Consider the following 10,042-nt stretch of genomic DNA (forward strand, 5'->3'; position numbering starts at 1 on the left):
ACCCACTGCCAGCTGTGTTAAGGGTGGGGGGGAGGGTAGTCACCCACTGCCAGCTGTGTTAAGGGTGGGAGTGTAGCCACCCACTGCCAGCTGTGTTAAGGGTGGGGGGGAGGGTAGTCACCCACTGCCAGCTGTGTTAAGGGTGGGGGTGTAGAGTGTAACTTAACACCGCCGGAGAGTCAGGCTCGGCCAGCCCATACCTCTTAAGTGCTCCTGGAGAGGACGGTATTACTTACAGTTTACTGAGATGAATCTCACAAGTACCAGGTAATCCACTTTTTGTGTTATACAGAATAAGTTTAAGTGAAGGAGTATTACTTGATGCTTGGACAAAGAGTGTCGTCGTTCTTATCGCCAAACCACGCTCAGATAATTATAGACCCATATCTCTAACATCGTGTGATTGTAAAGTGCTTGAACGCATTGTTCTTAACCGACTCATGTATCGTATACAGGGGCACCTGTCACCCCAACTGTTTGGATTTATGCCTGGGCTCAGTACACAACACTGTTTTGCTGAGTACTTTGCTCATATTGAAGCTTCCCCCTCAAGCAGTCTTCATCGACTTAGCAGCAGCTTTTGATACAGCAGAAAAATCATACTAGAACAGTTTGCCGAGCTGGGAATACAAGGAAAATTACTGAAATGGATAAAGGGCTATTTGTCCAATCGAACAGCATATGTTTTATTTAATGGTGTTAAAAGCGCAGAGGGCAAACACTTTAAACTGGGAACTCCACAAGGAGGGGTCCTCAGCCCCTTGTTGTTCAACGTTCTGATGCATAAACTTATTAAAGATCTTCCAACTAATAATGAAGACACTGTCATTTGTTATGCTGATGATATATGTTTACAGGCTGCCACCGCAACCTGTCCTCTTAAAAAAAACGTCAACATTTGCCGTTTGGACTCTACGGCTGTTTTTGGACGTTATTTTGTGTAAAACTACGTCTATTATCGCTTCCATGGACTATCTCTTGTTATACAATGAAATACCCAATGGTTCAAAATACACAATACTTTTAATATATAAGTGACTAAGTATGCTCTAATATATGGTCCTCAATGAAAATTATCGTTTTTTTTGTTAATTTGTCCATAATGAATAAGATTCCTTACTGTTGATCTTTATATTAAGAAAAACATCTAAACAAATTGGTATTGTGTTTTCGTTCAGATAAAGTTTCCAGATACAATTTCCTAGTTATCAATTAATGTAGGTGGTTATTTTAATTCGCGGCTACCAGGGGCTTTCTCCCATTATACAATATAAATGTACTCACTAACTATTCTCTGGTATCTGTTCTTCAAGTAAAATTACCTATTTTTTTGTTTAATTAGTCCATAATTCATAAAATTCCTCCAGGTCGATCTTTATATTTAGGAAACCATCTAATCAATTTGGAATTTAATTTTTCGTTCACCTACAGTTACCAGCTACTATTTCATTGTTATATTTTATGTCGCTGGTCATTACAATTTTCCAAGAATTTAAACAGCTAAACAGCAAGTAGCATCTTGTTAGAGTACAGGAATTTACCTATGGAGAACCTCGATAGCTGCCGAAAATTATTAATGATTATATATGTAATTTAAAATAATGAATTATATACCATTTCTTATGTTACGTCTTTGGCGGGTAGGCGGTTCTGCGGGTTTACAACCGAATTGTTTAAAAATCACACTATTTTAAATGTATGAGTCACTAGTATGCTCTGATATATGTTCTGCAATGAAAATAAAGATTGTTTTGTTGTTAATTACTCCATAAATGTGTAATGTGTTAATTCAGTCTAAAATCTTTTTGCAACGTTTATATGCGATATACGTAGCTGGAAACTACCTAATATTTAAAAATAATAGTTACAACATTCTATTAATATATAATGTTGAAATAAATATCACACAAAGTCTGTATATCTGTTTTCAGATGTCTTACAAATTTTCTTTTAAAATAGTATTAATGATTTTTATGAATCTTCAGTAAAAATTATGTTAATTATTATTAATCTAATTGTTATTATTTTAAGTAAAAGAATTGCAAGTATTCGAATAACCACGGGGTCTCTGTTTGTGTATGAATGCACGGATTTGTTTTTGTTATGAGATGGACGCCTTAGAAAGCATGGTGTAGGCCACCTGTGGCTCGCATCCGATCCCACGATCGTCGTCGCCCCTAAATCAACACAACAGGTATTTAGTATTTACGATTATAATAAGTAATATTTCTTTTATAATAATATTGCAGCAGGTGGTGTAGTGGTAGGACACTCGCCTGGCGTTCCGCGAGCGCTATGTCATGGGTTCGTATCCTGGCCGGGGAGGATTTACTGGGCGCAATTCCTTAACTGTAGCCTCTGTTTAACGCAACAGTAAAATGTGTACTTGGATGAAAAAACGATTCTTCGCGGCGGGGATCGTATTCCAGGGTCCTGCCCGAAACGCTACTCGTACTAGTGGCTGTACAAGAATGTAACAACTCTTGTATATATCTCAGGTTAGGGGCTAGGCATTTACACTCTTAGGTCAGCAAACTAGCTAGAAGGTTAGACCATTAGACTCCACTGGTCAATCGGGGCCCTGCATGACTCAGCTTATCCTAACCTAGCCCAGCTTAAACCATCTTAGCATAGTTCATTACAGCTGTGCATAGTGCTTTCACAGCCTTGCTTATCCTAGTTTACCTCTTCCTAGCCTACCGTAGCCAAGCCTATCCCAGTATACCCTTACCTAGTCTTGCCTAGCCTAACCCTGCCTTGCTTTTAAACATGACCAGTCCTTCTTACCCTAGCCAAGCCCTCCCTGCCTAGATTTAGCATAGCCTTGCCTTTTTATTAATATATAGAGGGTACCACCTCTGGTTGAGTTTGTAGGAACTCTCCACTTATAGGGTTGAGGGTTCCATATGTATATATATATATATATATATATATATATATATATATATATATATATATATATATATATATTATAAATAATGTGTGTGTAAACATGTCACGTGTGTGTAAATCACAAAAATTAACACTTGATGAAAAATGTGACAGTGTCAGACCACGGAGGAAGAATTGAAACAGGAATTTCCTTAAGTACTTTCATATATTAATACATCTTCAGAAGGAATAATTTTTTATATAAATTAAATTAAAAAAAATCATTCCTCCATGGTCTGACACTCTATATATATATATATATATATATATATATATATATATATATATATATATATATATATATATATATATATATATATAAATATATATATATAAATATATATAATGTGTGTGTGTGTGTGTGTGTGTGTACTCACCTAGTTGTGCTTGCGGTGGTTGAGCTCTGGCTCTTTGTCCCGTATGTATGTATTCATATTCATATATATATATATATATATATATATATATATATATATATATATATATATGAATACATACATACGGGACAAAGAGCCAGAGCTCAACCACCGCAAGCACATATATATATATATATATATATATATATATATATATATATATATATATATATATATATATATATATATATAAGCACATATATATATATATATATATATGAATACATACATACGGGACAAAGAGCCAGAGCTCAACCACCGCAAGCACAACTAGGTGAGTACACACACACACACACACACACACACACATTATATATATTTATATATATATATTATATATATATATATATATATATATATATATATATATATATATATATATATATATATATATATATATATATATGTACCACTCATGCCTGAAATGCTGCCTGTACTAGTGGCTTTACAAGATAGTTCTTATAAAGATAGCATTTTGTGGTTATTCTCTATATCTGGTTCACCTAACAGTAAATAAGTACCTGGGAGTTAGACAGCTGCTATGGGCTGCTTCCTAGGGATGTGTGTGTGTGTTTGTATTCATGTTGAATTTTACAAAGTAGGAAGAGATGTTTGTAAAAAAAAAATCAAATATTTTTGAAAGTATAAATAGATTTGATATTTTTCTTTAATTGTTTATTTCTGCTGTCTCGCCTCCTTTATAAAATGGCATCATTCTTGCTTTTTTAAGGATATCAGGAAGAGTAAGGCACTCCAGAGATTTGTTAACTCCTTCCTAGTGTTGCCTAGCCCAGCCCAGCCTAGACAAGGTAGGCTGGGCATCCTAGCCTCACGCAGCTTAGCCCCCACCTACATGTAGCATCCCAGTCCATCCTAAGTGATCATTACCTTACTGGCTGTGTTTTCTCTTCAGCCCTGAATGTAATGTGGTGGAACATAAGCAGATACATATCAGGTCTTAGAGAATCTGTACTTCATACATTTCTTAATAATGTCTCACAAATATTTAAATAATTAAAAAAAATGTATAATAACTTCATATTATTCTTGCAATTTATTTTTGCATTTTTTTTATACAAAATTTACATTTTAAAAGATTACCTCTATTTTTAGATTGATGACTTGAAGACTACAGTGCCATCCACAGCAAATCATGGTCTTAAAATATCTCCTAGCAATGACGAGACCAATTTTCACAGAGATCAAATTTTTGCTAAGCAGTAGTCACAGGTAAATATATATTATATATATAATATTATATATATAAAATTAACTACTTCATTGCTCAAAGCACCTTCAGACATTCTGAGAGTTGTGCTATTTTATTAATTAATTAATTAGGCTATATTTTAATGTTCTGTAATGTTTTCATTACTTTTTTTGTTTTGAAATATAAATTGTTGAGTTTTGAAACATTTTCACATTAACTATACCTGAATATTTATAAACAAAAAAATACCAGAACTATGTCCTTGACAATTGCACTAAGAAGTCTTTGCCAAAATCAGGTGCTCAGTGCAGTAGTTAAAAACTTAAAAGTTGTACCACCTCTGGTGCAAGATTAGGGACCCATAGCCTCAGAGAAGAAAATAGAGAGTACTCAGAGAAGGCCTTGAATAATAGGCAGGCTGTTTGTGTGTGTTTCGACGGTAAGCTTGCTGACACCATATGTAATTACCTAAGTGTAGTTACAGGATTAGAGCTACGCTCGTGGTGTCCCGTCTACCCAGCACTCTTTGTCACATAATGCTTTGAAACTACTGACGGTCTTGGCCGCCACCACCTTCTCACTTAACTTGTTCCAACCGTGTACCACTCTGTATGCGAAAGGAAATTTTTGTATATTTCTTTGGCATCTTTGTTTAGTTAGTTTAAATCTATGACCTTTTTTTCTTGAAGTTCCAGGTCTCAGGAAATCTTCCCTATCGATTTTATCAATTCCTGTTACTATTTTGTACAAAGTGATTTTATCACCTCTTTTTGTTGTCTTCTAGTTTTGGCATATTTAATGCCTCTGACCTCTCCACATAGCTCTTGCCCTTTAGTTCTGGGAGCCACTTAGTAGCATGTCTTTGCACCTTTTCCAGTTTGTTGATGTGCTTCTTAAGATATGGGCACCACACAACCGCTGCATATTCTAGCCTTGGCCGAACAAAATTCGTGAACAATTTCTTTAGTATTTCGCCATCCATGTATTTAAACGAAATTCTGAAGTTAGAAAGCGTGGCATAGGCTCCTCACACAACGTTCTTTATGTGGGCCTCAAGTGATAGTTTTCTATCTAGAATCAACCCTAGACCTCTTTCTTTTATCAGAATTATATAAAGATTTCTCGCATAATTTGTAGGTTGTGTGGGATCTATGTTCTATTCCACATTCCATAACATGGCATTTATTCACATTAAATTTCATTTGCCAAGTGGTGCTCCATATACTTATTTTGTCCAGGTCTTCTTGACGGGCATGACAATCATCTAAATTTCTTATCCATCCCATTATCATAGCATCATCAGCAAACATGTTTATATAATTCTGTATTCCAACTGGTAGATCATTTATGTAGACAATGAACATTTCTGGTGCATGTACTGTGGTACTCCACTTGTGACACTTCTCCAGTCCGATTGCCTCTGATTACTGCCCTCATTTTTCTATCAGTCAGAAAATTTTTCAGCCATGTTAGAAGCTTACCTGTCACCCATCCAAAATTTTCTAATTTCCAGAACAACCTCTTATGTGGAACTCTGTCGAAAGCCTTTTTTATGTCTAGATAGATGCAGTCAACCCAACTACCTTTTTCCTTTAAAATCTCTGTGGCTCAATCATAGAAACTGAGTAAATTCGATACACAGGATCTTCCAGATCGAAAACAATACTGTCTGTGTGATATTATATAATTTCTCTCCAGGTGTTCTACCCATTTAGTTTTTATTATTATTTTTTTTTTCAATCTTTTCACTGTTACACTTGTCAATGATTCAGGTCTATAACTGAGAGAGGTGGGGTCTTCCCTGTTGCCACTTTTGTAGATTGGAACTATGTTAGCCTTTTTCCACATGTTTGCTATGACTCCTGTACACAGGGATGCCTGAAAGATCAGGTGAAGTGGGAGGCTGAGCTCAGATGCACATTCTCTCAGAACCCATGGTGAAACTCCATCTGGACCAACTGCTTTGTTCTTACTTAGCTCCTTTAGCATATTTTCCACTTCATCTCTAGACACCTCTATACGCTCTATGATGTTCTCACAAATTCTTATTGTGTCTGGTTCTCTTAAGATTTCATTTTGTATAAACACACTTTGGAACTTTTGGTTTAATGTTTCACACATTGCATTATCATTTTCTGTGAATCTGTTTCCTATTTTCAACCTCTGGATATTATCCTTTACCTGCAATTTGTTGTTTATGAATTTGTAGAATAGGCCCAGTTCTGTTTTACATTTATCCATTATCCCTTTTTAAAAATTTCTTTCTGCCTCTTCCCTTACTGCTGTATAGTTGTTTCTCGCATCTTTGTATCGCTGGTATGATTGGGGGTTTGGCTTCTTTCTATATTGATACCTGCTTGATGGGGTTCTGCTCTTCTACTCCCCAAGCCCGGCCCGAGGCCAGGCTCGACTTGTGAGAGTTTGGTCCACCAGGCTGTTGCTTGGAGCGGCCCGCAGGGCCACATACCCACCACATCCCGGCTGATCCGGAACTTCTCTTAGAAAACAGTCCAGTTTTCTCCTGAAGATGTCCACGGTTGTTCCGGCAATATTTCTTATAGTCGCTGGGAGGACGTTGAACAACCCCGGACCTCTGATGTTTATACAGTGCTCTCTGATTGTGCCTGTGGCACCTCTGCTCTTCACTGGTTCAATCTTGCATTTTTTTCCATATCGTTCACTCCAGTACGTTGTTATTTTACTGTGTAGATTTGGGACCTGGCCCTCCAGTATCTTCCATGTGTATATTATTTGGTATCTCTCTCATCTCCTTTCTAGAGAGTACATTTGGAGAGCTTTTAGACGATCCCAATAATTTAGGTGTTTTATCTCGTCTATGCGTGCCGTATATGTTCTCTGTATTCCCTCTATTTCAGCAATCTCTCCTGCTCTGAAGGGGGAAGTGAATACTGAGCAGTACTCGAGACGGGACAACATAAGTGACTTGAAGAGTACAACCATTGTGATGGGATCCCTGGATTTGAAAGTTCTCATAATCCATCCGATCATTTTTCTGGCCGACGCAATATTTGCTTGGTTATGCTCCCTAAACATTAGATCGTCGGACATCATTATTCCCAAATCCTTGACATGCTGTTTTTCTACTATGGGAAGATTCGATTGTGTTTTGTACCCTGCATTATGTTTCAGATCCTCATTTTTGCCATACCTGAAATTTATCACTGTTAAACATCATGTTATTTTCTGCTGCCCAATCGAAAACTTTGTTGACATCTGCTTGTAGTTTTTCAATGTCTTTCATTCCATTTTTGTGTCTTTTGGTCTGTGGCCCTCTCTCAATTTCTGTTGAACCAATCCTGTTTTCTGGCCCTGCATCTCTGTTTTGGTATGAATGTTTGTGTGCCTTCATTGTATATTTTGCAAAATTTGGCATACATTTAATTTACTTCCCTGTCTAGCAACAAGTCTGCCTAATTACTTATTAAAAAAAATTTTAAGTTCCCCATAGTGACCTCTCTCTCTCTTGAAATCAAGTTTATCAACTGTTTCAATGTCCCCATTTTCTGTGTGTGTGTGTGTGTGTTTGGAGGCTAAGCATGCTGATACCATGTGTGTGTGTGTTTGGAGGCTAAGCTTGCTGATACCATGTGTGTGTGTGTGTGTTTGGAGGCTAAGCTTGCTGATACCATGTGTGTGTGTGTGTGTTTGGAGGCTAAGCTTGCTGATACCGTGTGTGTGTGTGTGTGTTTGGAGGCTAAGCTTGCTGATACCATTTGTGTGTGTGTGTTTAGAGGCTAAGCTTGCTGATACCATGTGTGTATTTGGAGGCTAAGCTTGCTGATACCATGTGTGTGTGTGTTTGGAGGCTAAGCTTGCTGATACCATGTGTGTGTGTGTTTGGAGGCTAAGCTTGCTGATACCATGTGTGTGTGTGTGTGTGTGTTTGGAGGCTAAGCTTGCTGATACCGTTTGTGTGTGTGTGTGTGTTTAGAGGCTAAGCTTGCTGATACCATGTGTGTATTTGGAGGCTAAGCTTGCTGATACCATGTGTGTGTGTGTGTTTGGAGGCTAAGCTTGCTGATACCATGTGTGTGTGTGTGTGTTTGGAGGCTAAGCTTGCTGATACCATGTGTGTGTGTGTGTGTGTTTGGAGGCTAAGCTTGCTGATACCATGTGTGTGTGTGTTTGGAGGCTAAGCTTGCTGATACCATGTGTGTGTGTGTTTGGAGGCTAAGCTTGCTGATACCATGTGTGTGTTTGGAGGCTAAGTTTGCTGACACCATATGTGTACTCACCTATTTTTACTCACCTGTTTAAATAATAATAGGGGTGTGTACCATCTCTGGTGCAATTGTAGGGACCCACAGCCTTGAAGAAAATAAAGAGTATTCAGAGAAGACCTTGTGGATTCTCACTGAACACTAATCTTTTCTTCTCCTACCACCCCTCTTATTTTGTTTTATGCTGTATTCTATTATATATCATATAAATACATAGCCAAATGGCAATATTTATTATGTCTATACAAAAAAAAGACATCCACTTTATTTTTTTTCTCTCCTTTGTTTCTATGTGGATTTTGTTGTGACTAATGATTGTCCTCCTTTCCCATCAACAGGTCTTCCTCACTGGGCTTGCTCGGCTTTTGTGTTACTGTGAGGGTGCCATCATCGTTTACCCTTCAAGACTGACTCATGCTGGCATTGCATTTGTGGACTTCCCTTCACAGTACACAGTCCTTCTCCATATGGTGATTGTCCAGGGCAAGCAGGGTGTGACTGCCATCTTGGAGAAGCAGGGTCTTTTAATATGAAGAATCTTCCGTCTTCTCTACTTACGCCAGCTTGTGCCAGCTTGTGCCAGCTTGTGCCAGCCTTGCATTCTTGTTACTTCATGGCCCTTGGGCCTTTTTTATTTATTTTACATAATAAATTTTTTTATTAATACCCGTGTTTCACAAGAGATCCTTAACATTTTAAGCACCAATTGTATTGACTAATGTACGTCTTGTAACCTTTAAGACATAAATAGACAAGACATAGATAAATGAGTGAATAATACTGAGTGACTAGGTTAGGGCGAGGAACATAGTACAGTGTCTGACTTTGGAAGAATGCCTACTGTTTTAGAAACCTTATTGCCATGATCATAATCGTATGGGTTAAAAAGCATTTGTTGTCACTCCTACACTGTGGCTTGTTGAGCTTGAAACCTTTGCTCCTTGTTCGTGTTACATCTGACCTTTTGAAGAAATTGTATGAATCAATATCCTCCAAATTGTTCAGTATTTTAAAGGTTTCGCTCTATTACTTTCTCATTTGCATATATCTAGATTTAGATTAGATGTTTTATTCAGGTAAAGGTACATACATTGCAGATGAGTTACAAAGGGAAAGACAATGACTAGAGTTCACTAGCTCTATTGGAAGAGAAACGTCTGCAAGACAAGTGTGGGCAAAAATTCAGGTAGCAGCGGCTCACAACGACCCCCAACGGCTTCATTTTGTATCTTCTCCAACTTGCC

General features: G+C 37.4%; 1 long non-coding RNA gene across 1 annotated transcript; it reads left to right on the top strand.

Moving 5' to 3' along the window:
* Window positions 1-2,038: 2,038 nt before the first annotated feature.
* On the top strand, window positions 2,039-9,449 carry LOC138371971 (uncharacterized). Its single transcript, XR_011230598.1, has 3 exons — window positions 2,039-2,194; window positions 4,461-4,577; window positions 9,137-9,449. It is a non-coding gene; the product is annotated as an uncharacterized lncRNA (long non-coding RNA).
* The last annotated feature ends 593 nt before the right edge of the window (window positions 9,450-10,042 follow it).

Source organism: Procambarus clarkii, chromosome 37 (genome assembly GCF_040958095.1).
Source record: "Procambarus clarkii isolate CNS0578487 chromosome 37, FALCON_Pclarkii_2.0, whole genome shotgun sequence".
NCBI lineage: Eukaryota > Metazoa > Arthropoda > Malacostraca > Decapoda > Cambaridae > Procambarus > Procambarus clarkii.